The sequence below is a fragment of the Scyliorhinus torazame genome, chromosome 15 (assembly GCF_047496885.1).
Source record: "Scyliorhinus torazame isolate Kashiwa2021f chromosome 15, sScyTor2.1, whole genome shotgun sequence".
Lineage (NCBI taxonomy): Eukaryota > Metazoa > Chordata > Chondrichthyes > Carcharhiniformes > Scyliorhinidae > Scyliorhinus > Scyliorhinus torazame.
The window spans coordinates 93,110,402-93,133,660 of record NC_092721.1 but is presented as its reverse complement, the minus strand read 5'-3'; positions in this window follow the sequence as shown (position 1 = coordinate 93,133,660).

Here is a 23,259-nt window from a genome sequence, read left to right as displayed (position 1 = left end):
ATGTTGGTCTGTGGAAAGAGGCGGGGTGTGAGTGCCTCATCCCTTTTATAGTGAGATACCACCCCCGAGTGTCCTGACTGCTCATTGGTCGTGTCCTATTTTATGTGTTCGTTAGTTGCATGTTTGCATATCATGACACTACTCGGCTTCGTTTTGTAGCCCATTATGTTGTTTACACTTTACCACAACCGATGAGAGTCTGTAACGCTAGTCTGTGATTCTAGCTTGGTCTGATATTGTCTCTTGCACCCCTATGACTTTGTGGAAGTCGTTCCTGGATTTCTTGTATAGGTCAGGATCGCCTGAACCTCAGACCTGGCCTTCAGTAGGGAGTCAATCTCCCGATTAAGCCATGGTTTCTGGTTGGGGAACGTATGTACTACTTTCTTTGGCACGCAGTCGCGCAGTCGTCTACACATTTTCTGATTAAGTCTGTGACGCTGGTGCCATACCACCACGGTAGGCAGGCAGACTGCTATTTAATATTCTAAGGTCACCAACTGACAACATAATTGGGAAGATGGAGGTATTGCGGTAATGTCACTGGACAAGTAATCCAGAGGCCCAGGATATTATTCTGGAGTATTGGTTGTAGAATCCAATGGAAGAGACACGGAAATGCACGGTAGGATAGAATTGAACTAAAGTTTATTGAGGTATTCACAAAATTATTAAGCAAACAACTCCTCTCCCAGAAAGTCCACCCTTGCCGACCTGCACCCAGGTCGGGTTTATATTTCGGAGAGGTTCCCCCTTGTTAAAGGGAAACCCCACTCCCAGTTACCCTGGTAGTTCATATTCAGAAATAAATTGAACATAGACTGTGATCCCCCGAGTGGTCTTAACAGTGGGTTCAAATCCCACCATAGCAGCTGATTGAATTTGAATTCAATGACTAAAATGTGGAATTCAAATCTCTGTAATGGTGATCACGAAACTATCAATGATTGGTGTAAAGACCCATCTGGTTCACTGATGTCCTTTCGAGAAGAAAATCTGCCATCCTTACTTGGTCTGGTCGACATGTGACTCCAGACCCACAGTGATGTCGTTGACTCATAGCTGCCCTCTGCAATGGCCTAGCAAGTCTCTCTTTTCAAGGGTAATTACCCCATAAAATAAAAGAAGTCAAACTGGAAATTACTGAACCTTGAAAGTAAGTGCTAAAGATCTCCTCTTTTAGCATTCCTTGCGGACCAGTGAAACAAGAAGTTCTTCTCGCCCTCACAAATACACCTTTGAAGACTTGATCCCCAATCTCTGACCAAAACCTTCTGTCCCTCCCACCAGAACAAATCTCCAGCCTCTTCCCCCATTCCCCCTCCACTCCTTCTTGACCAAGATGTGGAGATGAGGCTCTTTTCCAAGTAGCAGAGACTGTCCCCATAGATCTTCAGCTGCATCCTCCATTCGCCAGTTCCAGCTAGCTAGGCCAATGTGTCCAATGCTGGGCAGGAAACAGCTCAAAAGTGTTTTCCCAGGTAGACCTGCTATCTCTTTGGCTTTGCTGGATTCTTCACCCTATCACAGACTTTCCCACACTGTCTCTGGCCCCCAGTTCACACCAGGGCCACAGTAACTCTGAGATGCATTTGGAGCAGAGAGGAGTGTGATTTTGGATGAGAAACCTTGGAAAGCCTTTAGTTCAATTGTCTGTTGCATTTTAGTACAGAAACTTAATTAAATATGACTTCCAAGTTTAACATCAAATGCATAACCATGGTATGGACCTACCTAATGAGATCTGAACTGAGTATTGGGGTTATTAAATGACCACTCCACAGATGGAAGTTGGAGCAGTTGGGAATTTAAACAAAGGAGAGGATTAATTTTTGTGATTCAAAATGGTCAAGGCCTGTGTCTCGATTTTAAAATGCTTTCTTGATGCACTGCTGGCTGCAATGGGGAGTGCAAGAGAGATGCACTTCCCAAATAATGGAAAGTAGAAAATGTCGGCTACAACAAAGAACATGCAGCTGGAGTTAGCAGAAAAGGTCAGCAGCAGGAGAATTGTGGCATTCTCCTGGTTAAAGGAAGTGGTTTGATGACCATCCGAAAGCTAGTGACATCAAAACAAACCTGTTGGACTTTAACCTGGTGTTGTGAGACTTCTTACTATGCAGGTAAGGACAGAGGCGTACAATTGCACATTGACTGACATTTTTCTGTGCACGTCACCCCACCACTTCACTCAGCCTTGTGAGCCTACTCCATCACCAAACTGCATTTACCTTGCAAGCACACTCATCGTTCTGTTTTTTGTACATTCTCACATCCCAATATATCCATTCATCGCTGTTACACACTCTGATCCTTATCCAATTTGACGCCGTCATTAATAGTCCCCTCACTAAATACACAACGTTTATTAGGTGAATACATGTAATTACAGTTATTTACAGGTCTGTTCTTGTCCCCTATCACGGGATAAGAGAGCACAGAAAACCTGGGAAAAGAGAAGGACTAGAGATGGTCCTGCAAACATTTCCCAGTTGGTAACTGTAAAGGAGGAAGCAATAGGGGTCAGTAGTGTGTCAGCATCCCTGTCCATTAGAGATGGGGAAATTAGAATTTTACAGCTACCTGCTGATGCAATTGAATATCAGCTATCTATGTGTCATAGAACATTCCACCATTTTGACTTGATTTCAGTGTAATAGATGATCACCTTAAGAATGCTAAGTTGCAACATTCTTAATTTGCCAGTTCTATTTCACATCTTCCTCTCCACCAGGGCCAACACAAATATGGCATGGCTAGTGAGCCTCATGGACAATGAATCCTCGGAGGAGTTGATTCCTTCTGAGGCTACACTGTCACAGAGCTCCTGCCTACCATGCGTCAGAATATTCCAATTCAGAGAGTTGGGCTAAGCAATTGGCTGGGATTTCACCTCTGCTCTTATTCTGTTCATAAATGAGTTGGAGCAGTCTGGGATGGCATGGTGGATGCAGTGTGGCTATGAAGAGTCTGTAAGAGCAGGCTGCCAGTTTAACTCAGTTGAAAATAAATGCTGTCATGCTGTAACCTGTGGTCACTGATGAAAAAGAAAGGGCGGGATGCTCCATTCCTGAGACAAAGTGTTATCACCGGCGCAGAATTCATGGACTTCCATGACAGCAAAGCTGACACTGCACCTGGACCAATTCAGCATCTGTTAAGGGGCCACGTGGAACATAATCATTTCTTTTGTGAGGGCCGTGAAGAATCCAGTACGAGTTTATAGAATCAAAAGAAATAACTTTATTTACAATTACATATATACAACAGCAGCAGTACACCCTTACTGCTCACTCCTCTCTGGCTGGTTCCACATTGGCCAGCTCTATTTATGCAGGTGACATCTCTATCTATGCAGGTGACTGCTCATGATTTCTCCGCCCCCTTCATTGGGGAAACACATACTCACTAAGGATTGTGGGATGGCCATTACTCCCCAGTCAGTAGTAAAGAGGCAGGTTATAACATCTCTTTCCCCCCCACAAAGTCCAAGGAATCCACCGAAGATCCTGGTAAAGGAGGGCGTCGGAATCGTTTTGCCGCAGGTCAGACACCATTTGCATGAGGCGCTGGATCGGGCGCCCTGTATCGAGAAGGAGAACGGCGCTTCCGTGATGAACGGCGTAACGGTTGTACATCCACGGGCCGTGGGACCGAGGACTCGCCCTCGGAGGCGTCCTGTGGCTCCATCTCGAAGTCGGAGTCCACTCTCTCCGTCATCTCGGTTCTCCACACGGTTCTGCAACGAACTGTGCAGGCTTTTGAGTGCAGCGCCAGAGGAAGATCATGAGGATGAACCTCCACTGTGTCTGGTCTCTGCGGCTTTAGAAGTGAGCTCCGGGGGCAGGGAATCTATGGAAGAGGCGGCCTTCTGGACCGAACGTGGTCTACATTCTTGCGCTGGAGACGACCCTGGGCTTGCACCTGGTAAGAGATAGGGCCCGTTCAGCGGAAGATAATGCCAGGGACCCATTGGACAGCACCAGCAAAATTTCAAACTAACACCAGGACACCAGGCGCAAATTGCCGAATCAGCCGGTGCCGAGAAAGGCCGTGCCGTAATTCTTGAGCGCGGCGTTCTTTTGCACCAATGTCCGGGAAAACCATGCAAAGGCGGGTGCAAAGTGTGGTAGTATGTATTGGAGGTCATGTGGGACTGGAAACCCTATTGTCATTGGCTGACAGATCCCGGGTCCTGGTTGGCCATTGACCTCAAGCTCCGCCCTGAAGGCGGAGTATAAGAAGCCGGAGTCTTCCCCCGCAGGCCAGTTTACTATCGAGCTGCTGGGGAACAGACACGCTTAATAAAGCCTCATCGACTTCACTCTATTCATCTCATGGAGTCTTTGTGCGCTACAATTTATTAAGCGTGCCTAAAAAAAAAAGGACTATGGAGCTCAGGATCATTCCAGAATGCCTGAGGATCAGCCCCCACGCAGTGAACACGGCAGCAGCCTTCAAACACTGGCAGACTTGCTTCGAGGCCTACATCAGGACGACCACCGGCCGAGTCTCAGACGAACAAAAACTGCAGGTCCTGCACTCGAGGGTGAGCACGGAGATTTTCACCCTCATTGAAGACACCCACGATTTCCAGACGGCGTTCACAGCACTCAGAAGCCTCTACGTTCGCCCAGTTAACCAAATCTACGCTCGCTACCAGCTCACGACGAGACGGCAAGCTCCCGGAGAATCGATGGACGAGTTCTACGCCGCGCTGCTGATTTTGGGACGAGCCTGCAGCTGCCCGTCGGTGAACGCAAACGAGCACACAGACATGTTAATGCGCGATGCTTTTGTGGCAGGTATGCAATCCTCCCAAATCCGCCAAAGACTTCTAGAAAAAGAGTCGCTAGGACTCTCAGAGGCACGGGCCCTAGCAGCTTCCCTAGACGTGGCCGCGCGTAATACCCGCGCCTACGGCCCCGACCGCGCGGCAGGCCATTGGGCCCCATACGTACCCGTCGCGGCAAACCCCCTACCCCACCCCGGACACCCCACAGGCTTGCGCAGTCCAAGCGCCGAGTCGCACCGGGGGCGCCCGCTGTTATTTTTGCGGCCAGGCGAAACACCCCCGACAACGCTGCCCGGCCCGCGCAGCCATCTGCAAAAGCTGCGGGAAAAAGGGCCATTATGCGGTTGTGTGCCAGTCCCGCGAGGTCGCCGCCGTCCCGGGAGCACAGGGAGCCCTGCAAACAGTCTATGCGCCCCAACCCCCCCAGCACGCCATGTACGACCCGCAGGCGCAGCCGCTCTGGGTCCCGACCACCGCGGTCCCGGGAGAACTGGGAGCCCTGCACGCCGCCTGCGCTCCCCAACCCCCCTCCCCGCAGCCCATGTATGACCCGCCACCGGCGCTACCGCTTTGGGTCCCGGCCAACACTCTCCACGGAGAGGAGGGAGTTTTTTCGCGTCCCTAACGCCACCCTAACCCCCGTCCCGCGCCCCACGCCTGACCCGCCGGCGCCACCTACTTGGACCCCGACCACCGCTGTCCCCGGTGAGGGAGCTCCTCGCGGTCCTTGCGCTCGCAGCCCCACGCCTGACCCGCCGGTGCCGCCGACTTGGGCCCCGACCACCGCTGTCCCCGGTGAGGGAGCTCCGCGCGGTCCTAGCGCTCGCGGTCCTAGCGCTCGCGGTGAGGGAGCTCCGCGCGGTCCTAGCGCTCGCGGTCCTAGCGCTCCCCAGCCCCCCCAGCACACCATGTGCGATCCGCAGACGCCGCCATTTTGGGTCCCGACCACCACGAGGGGTGGAGGGGCGCCGATGTGCAACCCGCAGATGCCGCCATTTTGGGTCCCAACCACCACGAGGGGAGGAGGGGCGCCGCCATCTTGGACCGCCCCAGACCTGTACGACGCATGGGGGCGGCCATTTTGTCCACCCCCGCCGCCATCTTGTGAACCCCCAGCCACGTGCAATGTATGGGGGCGGCCATTTTGTCCATCCCCGACGCCATCTTGGACGGCAACAACGGACCCCACTCCACTACTACAACCACGGCTCGCTTCGATTACGCTCGATCAGGCTCGGTCCCGGACACTCCAGACGACGACGACAACAGTCCTAATTAACGGCCACGAGACGCCATGCCTAGTCGACTCCGGGAGCATGGAAAGCTTTATACACCCCGACACGGTAAGACGCTGTTCCTTGACCACCTATCCCAGCGCACAAAAGATTTGCCTAGGTGCAGGATCCCACTCCGTACAGATCCAGGGATTCTGCATAGTTACCCTTACGGTGCAGGGGAGGGAGTTCAAAAACTACAAACTTAACGTCCTCCCCCAACTCTGTGCCCCCACCTTGCTGGGATTAGATTTCCAATGTAATCTACAGAGCCTTACGTTCAAATTCGGCGGCCCCATACCCCCACTCACTATCTGCGGCCTCGCAACCCTCAAAGTGCAACCCCCGTCCTTGTTTGCGAACCTCACCCCGGATTGCAAACCCGTCGCCACTAGGAGCAGACGATACAGCGCCCAGGACCGGACCTTCATTCGGTCCGAAGTCCAGCGGCTACTAAAGGAGGGCATAATCCAGGCCAGAAATAGTCCCTGGAGAGCGCAGGTGGTAGTAATGAAGACAGGGGAGAAACAAAGGATGGTCATTGCCTATAGCCAGACCATCAACAGGTACACACAACTAGACGCGTACCCTCTCCCCCGCATATCCGACATGGTCAATCGGATTGCCCAATATAAAGTCTTCTCCACCGTGGACCTCAAGTCCGCCTACCATCAGCTCCCCATCCGCCCAAGTGACCGCAAGTACACAGCCTTCGAGGCAGACGGGCGATTATGCCATTTCCTACGGGTCCCTTTTGGCGTCACAAACGGGGTCTCGGTCTTCCAACGGGAGATGGACCGAATGGTGGATCAACATGGGTTGCGGGCCACGTTCCCGTATCTCGACAATGTAACCATCTGCGGCCACGATCAGCAGGACCACGACGCCAACCTCCAAAAATTCCTCCAGACCGCCAAAGCCTTGAACCTCACGAACAACGAGGACAAGTGCGTTTTCAGCACCGACCGGCTAGCCATTCTGGGCTACATAGTACGCCACGGGATAATAGGCCCCGACCCCGAACGTATGCGCGCACTCATGGAATTTCCCCTCCCGCACTGCCCAAAAGCCCTGAAACGCTGCTTGGGGTTCTTTTCGTACTACGCCCAGTGGGTCCCCCAGTACGCAGACAAGGCCCGCCCCCTGATACAGACCACGACCTTCCCTCTGTCGACAGAGGCTTGCCAGGCCTTCAGCCGCATCAAAGCGGATATCGCAAAGGCCACGATGCGCGCCATCGACGAGTCCCTCCCCTTCCAGGTCGAGAGCGACGCCTCCGACGTAGCTCTAGCGGCCACCCTTAACCAAGCGGGCAGACCTGTGGCCTTTTTCTCCCGAACCCTCCACGCCTCAGAAATCCGCCACTCCTCAGTGGAAAAGGAAGCCCAAGCCATAGTAGAAGCTGTGCGACATTGGAGGCATTACCTGGCCGGCAGGAGATTCACTCTCCTCACGGACCAACGGTCGGTAGCTTTCATGTTCGATAATGCACAGCGGGGCAAAATTAAAAATGACAAGATCTTAAGGTGGAGGATCGAGCTCTCCACCTTCAACTACGAGATCTTGTATCGTCCCGGAAAGCTGAACGAGCCGTCCGATGCCCTATCCCGCGGCACATGTGCCAACGCACAAATTAACCGCCTCCAAACCCTCCACGAGGACCTCTGCCACCCGGGGGTCACTCGGTTTTACCACTTCATCAAGTCCCGCAATCTCCCATACTCTTTAGAGGAGGTCCGTACAGTCACAAGGGACTGCCACATCTGCGCGGAATGCAAGCCGCATTTTTCAGGCCAGATGGAGCGCACCTGATTAAGGCTTCCCACCCCTTTGAACGCCTCAGTCTGGATTTCAAAGGGCCCCTCCCCTCCACCGACCGCAACGCATATTTTCTTAATGTAGTGGACGAATACTCCCGCTTCCCTTTTGCCATTCCCTGCTCTGACATGACCGCGGCCACAGTCATTAAAGCCCTGAACAGCATCTTCACACTGTTCGGTTACCCCGCATACGTCCACAGCGACAGGGGGTCCTCATTCATGAGTGACGAGCTGCGCCAGTTCCTGCTCAGCAAGGGCATAGCCTCAAGCAGGACGACCAGCTACAACCCCCGGGGGAACGGGCAAGTAGAAAGGGAGAACGGCACGGTCTGGAAGGCCGTCCTACTGGCCCTACGGTCCAGGGATCTCCCAGTTTCACGGTGGCAGGAGGTCCTCCCGGACGCTCTCCATTCCATCCGGTCGTTATTATATACGAGCACTAATCAAACGCCTCACGAGCGTCTCCTTGTCTTCCCTAGGAGGTCCTCCTCTGGAACGTCGCTGCCGACCTGGCTGGCGGTCCCAGGACCCATCCTGCTCCGAAAGCATGTGCGGGCACATAAGGCAGACCCGTTGGTCGAAAGGGTTCACCTCCTCCACGCAAACCCCCAGTACGCCTACGTGGAGTACCCCGACGGCCGACAGGACACGGTCTCCCTGCGGGATCTGGCGCCCGCAGGCAACACGCACCCCCCCCCCGACACCATCAACCCAACCCCCCCCCCCTCCTGCCACCGCCACACCCCGCGACCGCCCCCTTCCCAGGAGGATCGGTCCCCCTCCCCTTTGCACCGACAGCTGAAACCGTACAGCTCCTGGAGGCGACAACACTGGTACAAGCACCACCACCACCGCCGGGGCCGAGGCGATCGACACAGATGACCAGACCGCCCGACCGACTCGTGGCGTCGATGTAAAACAAAGATGGACTGTTCAAAGAACTTTTTGCTTTTCTTTTTCCTATACCCTCTGTAAATAGTTGCAACAGGACGAAATTGTCCAGTACTGTATTGCCATGTCAATGTTTTATCCTACCAGGACCAGCCCTGTAAACCCTTACCACCATACGAAGCATCACCCCGCCGGGTTCATTTTTGACAAGGGGTGAATGTGGTAGTATGTATTGGGGGTCATGTGGGACTGGAAGCCCTAATGTCATTGGCTGACAGATCCCGGGTCCTGGTTGGCCGTTGACCTCAAGCTCCGCCCTGAAGGCGGAGTATAAGAAGCCGGAGTCCTCCCCCGCAGGCCAGTCTACTATCGAGCTGCGGGGGAACAGACACGCTTAATAAAGCCTCATCGACTTCACTCTATTCGTCTCATGGAGTCTTTGTGCGCTACACAAAGTCTCCAGCCCATTAGGAGTTCCGCAGGAGCTACCCCAGTCACCGCATGTGGCGTGATGCTATATGATGCACAATCAATTGAACAAAGACTAGAGTTGGATACAACTGAGGCTTTATTGCTTTAAGATGTGTGACCTCCCACAGCAGCTGGCGAAATGGCTGCTGAATGGAGTTCACGCATATTTATACTCGCCTACTGGGCGGAGCCAGCAGGCAGGGACTACCGGCGAACCTGTAGTACAGGTCCTACATTACGTCACCTAATATAGGTGCAACAGTGGTTTACCACACAGGTAGAGAGGGAGAATGGGACGGTGTGGAGGGCCGTCCAACTGGTCCTATGGTCCAGGAACCTCCCAGCCTCTCTCTGGCAGGAGGTCCTCCCTGATGCACTCCACTTTCAGGGGGGGTTCTTCTCCGCGCCGGCCATGGCGGACCGTTACACCGGCCGGCGCGAAGGGAAAGTGCCCCCACGGCACAGGCCTGCCCGCTGATCGGTGGGTCCCGATCGCGGGCCAGGCCACCGTGGGGGCAGACCCCGGGGCCAGATTCCCCCTGCGCTCCCCCGTGGACTCCACAGGCCGCCCGCAGAGCCAGATTCCGCCGGTAAGGACCTGGTGTAATTTATGCTGGCGGGACCGGCCGAAAACGGGCAGCCATCGGCCCATCGCAGGCCAAAGAATCGCCGGGGGGGGCCTCCAGCCCCCGCTGAAAAACCAGCGCCGGAGAATCCGGCAGCCGCCGTCGGTGCGGCGGGGTTCACGCCGCACCCCGGCGATTCTCCGGCCCGGCGGGGGGGTTGGAGAATCCCGCCCCAGTTCCTTGGCTGGGCTAGAGGTCATCAGGATGCAAGATGGGAGGGCCGCTCCATCCAACTTTATCAAGATCTGGCAAAGAGAAGAGCTGACTTCAACGGGGTGAAGTTCATCCTAAATCAAAAAGCAGTTAGATTTGGCATGATCTACCCAGCTCGCCTCCAAGTGACTGTTGGGAGAAAAAACTTTTTTTGATTTATCAGAGGAAGCGACCTCCTTTGTTCAAAAACTTAACTCGAATTCTGCTTAATATATGCTCATGTTTGTTCTATTATGTATACTGGTGCTTCATATTGCCTGTTCATATCAGGTTTGGAGTTTGTATTATTGTTGGGTTTGATATTTGATTGTTATTGTTGAGCTGCATTTTAAACAATATATTTTTTTGAATATCTTCTTGTGGAGAGTCTCTCGGCTAATGATGAGGTTAGCTAACGGAAGTAGTAAGGGAGGGTTTACTGCAGCTCTTCACTGTTTGTGTAGTAGGGCTTTGTCATTTGGGGGTTTAGGGACAGGGTATTATTTTTTAGTGTTGAAAAGGGGTGTTTTGGGGATGGTTAGGGAGGGGCAGGGGTTTTAATGTTCATTGGTTAGCGGTGTCTGTTAAACCTTTTTTGTCAGATCGTATAACTTGGCTCGGTGGCCATCTTGGTGGGTCTCTTCACTTTATCTTTTCTTGCTGGTATTCCTCCTTGGAAATGGATGACTCCGGGAAAGGGAAGCTTTAATTTTTTTTCAATATGACAGTGCAGCAGCTGTTTATTCAAAGGCAATTCTTCCTCTGCCCTGCAGCCTTTTTGAATTTGGCTCAGCCAATGGAACTTTTTGTAGGTGATTTCCAGCTGTGTATCTTCAGTTAAGGCACAGTTTTCACAGGTCACGCTGCAGCTTCTTTACTTTTTCATGCTTTGGGATTCTTCTCCACATTGTAAAGGTGTGTTCAGAGTCTCACAAAGAGGTCCGGAGGCTTGTGTGGTTGAACATTGAGTTTATTGGTAACACATAACTATGTATCTCCAAGCACAGCTCTGTCTAGGTGCTGTCCTCATGCTGGATTCTGCCAGACAATGCTGTACCCAGTCCACTATCATGTTACTCATTACGGCATAATGTGGGCGTTACTCATTACGGCATAATGTGGGCGGTACTGTTCTACAGTCCCACATTAATCATTGCTATGCCAAACACCCTTATATCATTAGATGCTGCCAGTCCTGCTGAATACTCCCAGCATTTTTTGATTTTATTCACAGAGATTCTTGTCTCATTTCAGGAAGCACATAGGTAATCTAGAAGGCTGGACAAACCCCCTTGGCTGCATGTATTGCTTAACCCTAAATTGTCTGAGAATGCAGTGGACAGCTTTAGAATCATTATGCTCTATGGTGCAGCCACAAAGAGAATCAAAGGCGACACACGTCGAGTTTGTCTAAACATAGTGCAAGCGTTTATTACAAGATGCGGCTCAAACAGGGTACAATGGTGAACGCCACAAAACGCTCTGTTGTCGTCATTGCGTAACACGTGACATTAAACTAACCCAGGCACTGTCAAACTCTGGGGCACAACCCGTGGGTGGGTCGTGGGAAGGTGTCGGGAGGGACTCAGAGCCGTCCGTAGCGGCGCTCCCAATCGCGCAAATCCACGCGCAACAGCTGGCTTTTAATAATGCCGGTTGCGTGCGGCCTTCAAAATGGGCAGGAACAGATTTTTAAATATTAGCTGCACTGCACATGCGTGCCCGATCTTTGGTGCGTATGCGCAAAACTATGTGCATGCGCACCGATGATCGGGGACACATGCACAGTGAGGCCGCAATTTTTTAATATGCTCGCAGCCTTTTTTTTTCCAAGTTTGGGGGGCAAAGGGATCCAAAACTATTTTCTCCATTTTTATCAACAAGGTAAGAGAAAATGGTGGGTCGTGCAGGTCGGCCGGCATGGGCCGCGACGGTCGGCCGGCGTGGGTCGTGAAGGTCGGCCAGCGTGGGTCGCAAAGGTTGGCCGGGTTGAGTCCCGAAGGTTGGCCGGGTTGGGACCCGAAGGTTGGTCGGTTGGTAAAAATGGGTCCCCGGAAAAAAGTTTGAAAAACATTGCACTAACCACTAGTTTTTACTTTGATACATAACACAGGATAGTACAGCAGGCCATTTGACACATTATGACCATGTGAGCTCTCTGAGAGGGCAGTTTTTCTTTTCAGATAATTGTCCACCCACTGTAGCTGGTACAGGTAGTCTCCAATGCAAGGATTACTTAGCTTCTCACATCAGATGAGTAAGAAGTCTTACAACACCAGGTTAAAGCCCAACAGGTTTGTTTCGAATCATTAGCTTTCGGAGCGGAGCTTCTTCCTCAGGTGAAAAAATTTTCGCCTGAGGAAGCAGCTCCGCTCCATTCGAAACAAACCTGGTGGGCTTTAACCTGTTGTTGTAAGACTTCTTACTGTGCCCACCCAAGTCCAACGCCGGCATCTCCACATCAGATGAGATTGGGCATTTTCAGACTAGGATAGGTTTCCCCTCAATGATGGAGTGAGGGAGGAAATTTCAGGAGACTGGCCTAGTGGCAGTAATAGAGCATGATTTATTTCATGCCATCATCCTTGCAGAAACGGTGCTGGTGGCTCCTGGCTGCTGCTGTGCACCGCGCCTGGTCCGGCGGCTCCAGCACCGCCGCGCGCTGACAAACCGCCACTCGCGAGCCAGGGCACGCGGCGCTGCAAGGTCCTGTCACCACAGTGCGAGGCAGGGTTTCAGCGCTTAACTGCTGAAACATTGAGGTAGATTTTCTAGGGGTTATTTTCCGCCAACGGTTCCACGATTTGAAAGGGGATCGGTAAGTACAACATCGGATACAAATAAAGTTTGGCCGGAATGCCCCAGCCATTCAATCCGCCGTTCCCAAGGGCACCAACAAAATCCGTTAAAGTCGGATGATGTGGAGATGCCGCAGGTCAGGGGTTCAGTCAGAGTTCAGGCCCACGTTCATCAAGAGGAGACGGCGCTTCGACTCGACTGAACGGGGCGGGGTTTCGGCTCATTGGGCGGGGCATCGACTCGACTGAACGGGGCGGGGCTTCGACTCGTTGGGCGGGACGGGGCTTCTGCATGTTAGGCTAAGCGGGGCTTCGACTCGACTGAACGGGGCGGGGCTTCGACTCGACTGAACGGGGCGTGGTTTCGGCTTGTTGGGCGGGCGGGGCTTCGGCTCGTTGGGCGGGGTGGGCTTCGACGCGACTGAACGGGGCGGGGCTTCCACTCGACTGAACGGGGCGGGGCTTCAACTCGACTAAACGGGGCGGGGTTTCGGCTCGTTGAGCGGGGCGTGGTTTCGGATCATTGGGCGGGGCAGCTGTTCAATGATATGCAAATGTCTCCAAAAATGTAGATTGCAACAACCCGAACTGAGAAATCTGCTTTAGAGTTCGTTCAGATATGTTAACAGCTCAGACACGATCTTTATTAGTGTCACAAATAGGCTTACATTAACACTGCAATCAAGTTACTGTGAAAATCCCCTAGTCGCCACATTCCGGCACCTATTCGGGTACACGGAGGGAGAATTCAGAATATCCAATTCATCGAACAAGCACATACATAGAACATAGAGTGCATTAGGAGGCAATTCAGCTCATCGAGTCTGCACCAACCCACTTCAGCACTCACTTCCACCCTATCTCCGTAACCCAATAACCCCTCCTAACCTTTTTGGTCACTAAGGGCAATTTATCATGGCCAATCCACCTAACCTGCACGTCTTTGGACTGTAGGAGGAAACCAGAGCACCCGGAGGAAATCCACGCAGACACAGAGAACGTGCAGGCCGCACAGACAGTGACCGAACAGGGAATCGAACCTGGGATCCTGGTGCTGTGAAGCCACAGTGCTATCCACTTGTGCTACCGTGCTACCCCACATCTTTTGGGAATTGTGGGATGAAACCGGAGCACCCAGAGGAAACCCATACAGACACAGGGAGAATGTGCAGACTCCAAACAGACAGTGACGAACCCAGGTCCCTGGCGCTGTGAAGCATTGGTGCTACCCACTGTGCTACCATGCCACCCCGGTACACATGCTGTTGTGAACCTATCAAATGTTAATCTTTTGAATGCTGAACGACCAACTAAGTCTCATTTTGCAATTTGTCGTCAGGATAATGATGTTCAGTAAAAGTGGTTAATGAGAAATATAATATAATCTTTATTACTGTCACACACTGTAATGAAGTTACTGTGAAAATTCCCTAGTCACCACACTCTAGCACCTGTTCGGGTACACAGAGGGAGAATTCAGTATATCCAATCTAACAAGCACGTCTTTCGGGACTTGTGGGAGGAAACCGGAGCACCCGGAGGAAACCCACGCAGACACGGGTAGACCATGCAGACTCCGCATAGACAGTGACCCAAGCCGGGAATTGAACCTGGGATGCTGGAGCTGTGAAGCAACAGTGCTAACCCCTGCCACCAGTAAATGTTATGAGGTGAATGTGGAATAATTGTTACAATTAACGATAAAGAAATAATTTCTGAAAGAATGATCAAGATAAATCACCCTGATCAGATGCCATGCATCTCCGCTTGTTAAAGGAAGTCCGCGAAGGAATAACAGAAAACAGCAGATTGTTAAAATTAGCAAGCGATCTGCAAATTGTGCTTGAAGGGTGGTCAATATGATTTTTTTTAAATGCAGGTGTTGAAAGGTTTAAAACATTGACATTGTAGTTGTACAAGTTAACCTAAGGTTTAAGACATGGCAGGAGATCCCAGAACCATGTCATGTTCCTCTTGTGCGATGTGGGAGTTCAGGGACACATCCACTGTCCCTGGCTCCTTCACGTGCAAGAAGTGTGTCCAGCTGCAGCTCCTGTTAGACTGCTTGACAGCTCTGGAGCTGCGGATGGAGTCACTTTGGAGCCTCCGCAATGCTAAGGAAGTTGTGGATAACACATTTAGCGAGTTGGTCACACCGCAGATAAAGAGTACTGATGGAGATAGGGAATGGGTGACCAACGGGCAGAGGGAAGAATAGGACGGCAGTCCAGGGGTCCTCTGTGGTCATCTCCCTCCAAAACAGGTATACCACTATTGGTCCAGATGGCTCACCAGGAGAAGGTAGCAGGAGCCAGGTTCATGGCACCATGGCTGGCTTTGCTGTACAGGGGGGCAGGAAAAAGTGTGGTGTTTGGATGGAGAGAAATTTGTTGAGTGTATTCAGGAAGACTTCCTCATTCAATATGTGGATGGCCCAACTAGAGAGGGAGCAAAACGTGACCTCCTCTTGGAGAATAAGGAAGGGCAGGTGACTGAAGTGTTAGTGAGGGATCACTTTGGGACCAGTGACTATAATTCCATTAGTTTTAAGATAGCTATGGAGAATAATATTTCTGACCCAAAAGTTAAAATTCTAAATTGGGGCAAGGCGAATTTCGATGATATTAGGCGGGAACTTTCAAAGGTTGATTGGGGGAGCCTGTATATAGGCAAGGGGACAACTGGTAAGTGGGAGTATTTCAAAAGTGTGTTAACTAGGGTTCAGGGTGAGCACATTCCTCTTAGGGTGAAGGGTAAGGCTGGTAGAAGTAGGGAACCCTGAATGACTTGGGATATTGAGGCCATGGTCAAAAGGACGAAGGAAGCATGTGACATGCATAGGCAGCTGGGATCCGTTGAAGAGTATAGGGTTTGTCGGAGTAGAGTTAAGAGAGAAATCAGGAGGGCAAAAAAGGGACATGAGATTGTCTTGGCAGATAGGGCAAAGGAAAATCCAAAGAGCTTTTACAGATACATAAAGGGCAAAAAATTGACTAGGGAGAGGGTAGGGCCTCTTAAGGATAAACAGGGTCATCTGTGTCCAGTTCCACAAGGGATGGGAGCGGTCCCAAATGAATATTTCTCGTCAGTATTTAATGTTGAGAAAGGCACGAATGTTAGGGAAATTGGGGAAATAAAAAGTGATGTCTTGAGGAGTGTACATATTACAGAGAAGGAGATGCTGGAGATATTAAAGCGCATCAAGATAGGCAAATCCCCGGGACCTGATGAAATGTATCCCAGGACGTTGTGGGAAGCTAGGGAGGAAATTGCCGGCCCTCTCGCTGAGATATTTGAATCATCGACAGCCACAGGAGAGGTGCCTGAAGATTGGGGGGAGCAAATGTTGTGTCCTTGTTTAAGAAGGGCTGTGGGGATAAGCCCGGGAACAACCGACCGGTGAGTCTGTGGCCACCTAAAATGGTCGCCCGCAAAGGATAAAGGGAATTGTGCTCAAGCCAGGACACAGACAGTGCGCAGCCCCTGTGTATTGTGCAGAGGAAAACAAGACCGAATTGAAACTTGCACCTGTTAAAGGTCAATCACCGATTTCCCCAGGATAATAGACTCAAATGAATAAATAGCAACAGTAGCAGACTCCCTGGCGCCACCTTCCCTTATTTGGAAAGGCATACGCACTTGGAACAATAACGACTATGACCCGCCCAGCCATCAAGGTACCCGCCCCTAATTAGTCGGTATCGATCAGAGTGATTGAGACTCTATTGATCCATTGGACCCTGAATTAACCCCACCCAAAAGGGCGCGAAAAAGAAGAAGGATAAGAAGCCCTGCGCACTAGGGATCGGCCTCTTTTGGGATCGGCCTGTGCCCACTCCAATTGCAGCATAACGACCAGCCAAGTTCAAGCCCATGATCGCTACCTGAGAGAGACGAGCCGCAGCCGTGACGAACCTGACGATTTCCAGCCGACACACGTGGGGACTCAGATAAAGACCTTATCTACCCGCACAGAGCCGGTCATCCAGAAGTTAAGTAAAGGTCATCTTAGTTGATAGGTGTAGTTTAATACGTAGCCACGTGTATCATTGCACAGAGAGATAAGTCTTGTGTTCAATAATAAACTGTCTTTTGAACTAACATATTGGTTGTGTGGTCATTTGGTCAATACAAGAAACGTACTCGCTGCTTGTGGTTTGGTAATAAAATGGCAACAAGTCTTCTGTAGTGGGTAAGATGTTAGAAGATATTCTGAGGGACAGGATCTACAGGCATTTTGACAAGCAAGGGCTAATTAGGGAAAGTCAGCATGGCTTTGTAAGGGGAAAGTCATGTTTCACAAAATTGATTGAGTTTTTTGAAGGGGTAACCAAGAAGGTAGATGAGGGCAGTGCAGTCGATGTTGTCTACATGGACTTTAGCAAGGCCTTTGACAAGGTACCGCATGGTAGGTTGTTGCAAAAGGTTAAATCTCATGGAATCCAGGAGGAGGTAGCAAATTGGTACAAATTTGGCTTGGCGACCGAAGCCAGAGGGTGGTTGTAGAGGATTGTTTTTCAAACTAGAGGCCTGTGACCAGCAGTGTGCCTCAGGGATCGGTGCTGGGTCCATTGTTATTTGTGATATATATAAATGATTTGGATGAGAATGTAGAAGGCATGGTTAGTAAGTTCGCAGATGACACCAAGATTGGTGGCAAAGTGGATAGTGAAGAAGGTTACACAAGATTGCAACAGGATCTTGACCAACTGGGCCAGTGGGTTGATGAATGGCAGATGGAGTTTAATTTGGATAAATGTGAGGTGATGCATTTTGGTAGATCAAATCAGGGCAGGACCTATTCAGCTAATGGTAGTGAGTTGGGGAGAGTTACAGAACAAAGAGATCTAGGAATACAGGCTCATAACTCCTTGAAGGTGGAGTTCCAGGTGGACAGGATGGTGAAGAAGGCACTCAGCACGCTAGGTTTTATTGGACAGAATATTGAATACAGGAGTTGACTTGGGGGAGGGCAGGTTTGGGGAAGAGCAGTTGGAGAGGGTGGTAGGAAATAACTTTTTTTTAATAATAATAATCTTTATTGGTGTCACAAGTAGGTTTACATTAACACTGCAATGATGTTTTTTAAAAAATATTTCTTTATTCGCCTCCTTTTTCGCATTTTCTCCCAAATTTACACCCACCAACAATAAACAATAATCAGTAACAAATATGTCAATCCTCATATCAATAACAACGATCTCATCCTCCCACCAAACCCAAAACATTTGCCCGCATGTTCTGTTCACATAAACAAATGACAAAAAGGAATCAGGAAGCACCCACAGCCACCATTAACACCCATCGGTCCCCTCCTCCCAACCCCGCCCCCCCCTCCCCAACTAATGTTTGATGTTATCCAGTTCTTGAAAGTGCATAATGAATAATGCCCATGAATTGTAGAACCCTTCTGTCCTTCCCCTCAGTTCAAACTTAACCTTCTCAAGAGTCAAGAATTCCAACAAGTCCCCCCCCCGCCACGCCAGGGCACAGGGTGGAGAGGCTGCCCTCCAACCCATCAGGATCCGCCTTCGGGCGATCAACGAGGCGAAGGCTACAACATCTGCCACCGCACCCGTTTCCAACTCTGGCTGGTCCGACACCCTGAATATGGCCTCCCGGGGGTCCGGGTCCAGTTTCACGTGCACCACTTTAGAAATTACCCCAAAAACCCCCTTCCAGCAATCCTCTAGTTTTGGACAGGACCAAAACATATGAACGTGATTAGCGGGGCCCCTCCCCCAACGTTCACATACATCTTCTACTCCTTCAAAGAATTGGCTCATCCTCGCCCTCATCAGGTATGCTCTGTATACCACCTTCAGCTGTATCAGCCCCAACCTCACGCACGAGGTGGAGGCATTCACTCTCCGGAGCACCACACACCAGAACCCCTCCTCCATATCCTTTCCGAACTCTTCCGTGCCTTCTCCTCATAACACTGCAATGATGTTACTGTGAAAATTCCCATTAGTTGCCACACTCCGGCGCCTGTTTGGTACACTGTAGGAGAATTTAGAATGCCCAATTCACCTAACAGCATGTCTTTTGGGACTTGTGGCAGGAAACTGGATCACCCAGAGTAATCCATGCGGACACAGGGAGAACGTGCAGACTCCGCACAGACAGTGACCCAAGCCGGGAATGGAACCGGGGTCCCTGGCGCTGTGAAGCAATCGTGCTACCCACAGTTCTACCATGCCACCCCCTCTGGAAATAATTTAATCTATTATGTTTTGTGACTAGATTGAAAATTTACACTTAATATTTTATCTGCTAGTTGCTTTTCCTTTTGCTTTGTTTTGTCGAGATAACCTTGTGTCTTTGTTGCTTTGCACTGGAACAACTTTTATTTTGTTTTCATTTTGAGCTTGTCCAGTCCAGCAAACTTCCCCTTTAAGAGAATATCCTTAACCTGCTCCAGCCCCTCTTCCCTCTACTTCCCATGTATCCCATCCGTTCTCTCCCTTCCCACACAGCTTGGCTGCGGGACTTGTATGATTTTCACCTACTGGAGAACCCTATGGTTCCCACAGTGGCGGCAACACTGACATTTTATCCAACTTAAAATGCCTCCTCAACTGGCTCCATATCTTAATAGCCGACTCCACCACTGGACTCCCCGTATACTTCCCGGGACTGCCAGCAACGGGGCCATCACCAGGGTCCTCAAACTAGAACCCCTGCAGGACTCCTCCTCCAACCTAATCCACTCCGCTCCATCCCCCCACCAACATCTTCCGACATTCACAGTCCAGTAATTATACATTAAATTATGGAATGCCAACCCCCTTTCTGCCTCTGCCTTTGTGCAGACTGTTCTTTACCCTCGGTACCTTCCCCACCCATATGATCTCCGAAATCAGTGCTTCCACCCTCGGGAAAAAGGCAGTAGGGAGAAAGATCAAGAGGGTCCGAAAGACGAACAGGAACCTTGCCAACACATTCATCTTCACCACCAATGACAAGTGCAAAGAATCCTACCTCTTGAAATCTCTCTTAACCTCTTCCACTAACCCTGTCAAGTTCCACCTATGCATTGCGGTCCACTCATGCGTTACCTGAATCCCCAAATACCTGAACCACTCTCTTGCCACCTTAAATGGTGGCACCCCCAAATTAGCCCTCTCGCCCCTCCGCATTCACCGGAAACACCTTGCTCTTCCGTATGTTCAACTGATAACCGGAGAGGCCCAAAATCGTTCCAATAGGCCCATAATTCTGCCCATATTTTCCAGCAGGTCCGACACAAACAGCAACAGGTAATCTGCATACAGTGATACCCGATGCTACCTATGCCCCCACACGATCCCTCGCCATTCAACCGACGCCCAAAGAGCCATCACCAAGGGCTCAATCGCCAACACAAATAACAACGGTGACAGCGGACACTGCCTCGTTCCCCTATGTAACCCAAAATACCCTGAACTTGCCTCATTCGTACGCACACTAGCCACAGGGTATGCATACAAAAGTCGGATCCACACCACAACCTTCAGGCCAAACCCAAACGGTTAAAAAAAAATTTAGAGTACCCAATTCATTTTTTCCAATTAAGGGGCAATTTAGCGTGGCCAATCCACCTAGCTTGCACATTTTTGGGCGGTTGGGGCGAAACCCACGCAAAAACGGGGAGAATATGCAAACTCCACACGACAGTGAACCAGAGCCAAGATCGAACCTGGGACCTCGGCACCGTGAGGCCACAGTGCTAACCCACGGGGCCACCGTGCTGCCCTGGCCAAACCCAAACCTGCCCAGAATTTCGAACAGACATCTCCACTCTACCCGATCAAAAGTCTTCTCCGCATTCAAGGATACAATAACCTCAGGTGCCCCCCTGCATTCAAGGATACAATAACCTCAGGTGCCTTCCCCCCGCTCCTGATGGAGTCATAATTACATTTATAAACTTCCTGATGTTATTAGAGAGCTGCTTCCCGTTCACAAAGCCCTTTTGATCATCAGCAACCACCTCTGGCACACACCTCTCCAACCTACATACCAACACCTTCGCCAGTCCCTGGTCAACAAAGAAATGGTTCTGTAGGACCGACACTCCAGTGGATGCTTCCCCTTTTTCAGGATCAACAAGATCGATGCCTGTGGTAACATTGCTGGCAACTCATCCGTCTCCACCACCTCACTGAAAATCCCCAACAAGTGGGGGGCCAACTTTTTTGCAAACTGTTTATAAAATTCCGCTGGAAAGCCGGCCAGCCTGGGGCCTTCCCCAACTGCATCCTACTGATACAATCCATCACCTCCTTTAGGCCCAATGGCTCCTCCAGTGCCTGCCTCTTCCCTTTCTCTAGCTCTGGGAACATCAACCCATCCAGAAATTGCCCCATATCCCCACCTCCCCAACCGGCTCAGCCTTATACAACTTCTCATAGAACACCTCATTTATCTTTTTCAGTTCCGAAACCAGCTCCCCCTTCTCCATCCTTACCTGTGAAATATCACTAAATGCTGCCTGATGCCACAACTGGTGGGCCAACATGTGACTTGCCTTCTCACCATACTCATGCTTCACCCCCTCACCCTTTGCTGCTGTGCCACTGCTTTGCCCGTCGCTAACCGATCAAACAGTTCCTGCATCTGTCCCACACATCCCTTCCTCAGCCTAATCTGATCCTTCACCCAGAGATAAGTCTCCTGCAAGAAAATCACCTCCACTCTCAAACCCTTCAGCTATGCAAATACCCGGGACCTCTTGAGCGTTCCGTTTAACCCGCGGATATTCCATGTCACAATTCTTACCGGAGGCTTATGCCTCCACCCTCCTTCCATTGTCCGCCATCACCCACCCTTCAGCTCTGCCTCGCCCAATCAGGTCCATCCAAGATTCCCCCCATCCCGCCCATGACCACAGTCATCCTCCATACCTGCCACGTTACATTTCCCCCACCCGCCTCACACTACATAATTATTCCTTTACTGTTGGTGGAGCACAATCCTGGAACTTTTGCCATAATAGCACTGGATTGGATTTTTAAAAAAATTTAAAGTACCCGATTATTTTTTTTCCAATTAAGGGGTAATTCTAGTGTGGCCAATCCACCTATCTTTGGGTTTACAGAATTTACAGTGCAGAAGGAGCCAATCAGCCCATTGATTCGGCACCAGCCCTTGGAATAAGCACCCAATTTAAGCCCAGGCTACCACCCTATCCCCATAACCCAGTAACCCAACCTAACCTTTTTGGACACTAAGGGGCAATTTAGCGTGGCCAATCCACCTAACCTGTACATCTTTGGACTGTGGGAGGAAACCGGAGCACCCGGAGGAAACCCATACAGACACGGGGAGAAAGTGCAAACTCCACACAGACAGTCACCTGGGGACATCACTGCAGGAGTTCATCAGGGTTGTGTCCTCAGCCCAACCATCTTCAGCTGCTTCCTTCCTGCCATCATAAGATCAGAAGTTGGGACGTTCACTAATGACTGCACAAAGTTCAGCACCATTGGCAACTTTTCAGATACTGAAGCAGTCCATGTCCAAATGCAACAAGACCTAGACAATATCCAGGTTTGGGCTGACAAGTAGCAAGTTACATTTGTGCCACACAAGTGCCAAGAAATGACCATCTGCAACAAGAGAGGCTCTCACCATCGGCCGTTGCCATTCAATGGCATTGACCATCGTTGATTCTCCCACTATCAACATCCTGTGGGTTACCATTGATCAGAATCTGAACCTTCCTCGTGTCATGTGAGTGTACCTTTAAGAAATGGGTGTTTAAGAAATGTAACTTTAAGAAATGGGTGTTTATTAGTGATGTCAGAGTGTGGGGAGCTGGGCTGTCTGTCAGCTTTTTACTTTCATTTTAGGCTGTTTGCTGAAGGTTGTGTTTTAGTTTTGTTTTCAGTGTTGGAGCTGAAGCCAGACAGAGCAGATGTACTGTTGATCTCTCTGCCATGAAAAGACTATCTCTTGATCATTTGGTGAATTCAGAATTATAAATGTTTTCAGTAGTGAATGTAAACCTGATGTACTTCTGTTAAAAGGTGTTTCTTCTGTCTTCTGGATGTTGTTTGGGAATTTATTAAGGATTACTTAGTGTTGTATTCTTTGGGGGTTGTATTTGAATTGATGGTTGCTAAGATGTACACTGTATGTTTTAAAAATGTTAACTTGAGTTCATAGAATAAACATTGTTTTGCTATAAAAATACTTTTCCATTTCTGCTGTACCACACCTGTAGAGTTGGCCGTGTGCTCCCCATACCACAATCTATTAAAAGTTGTGGGTCAGGTGAACTCCATGCTACACTTTGGGTTGGCCGTAACAAATTGGGGGCTCGAGGAGGATAAAAGTCTATCTTTGGATTGACTAGTGAACTTAAAGACAGTGAGGGGTGAGCATATTGTGGTTGCTTTTCAGATG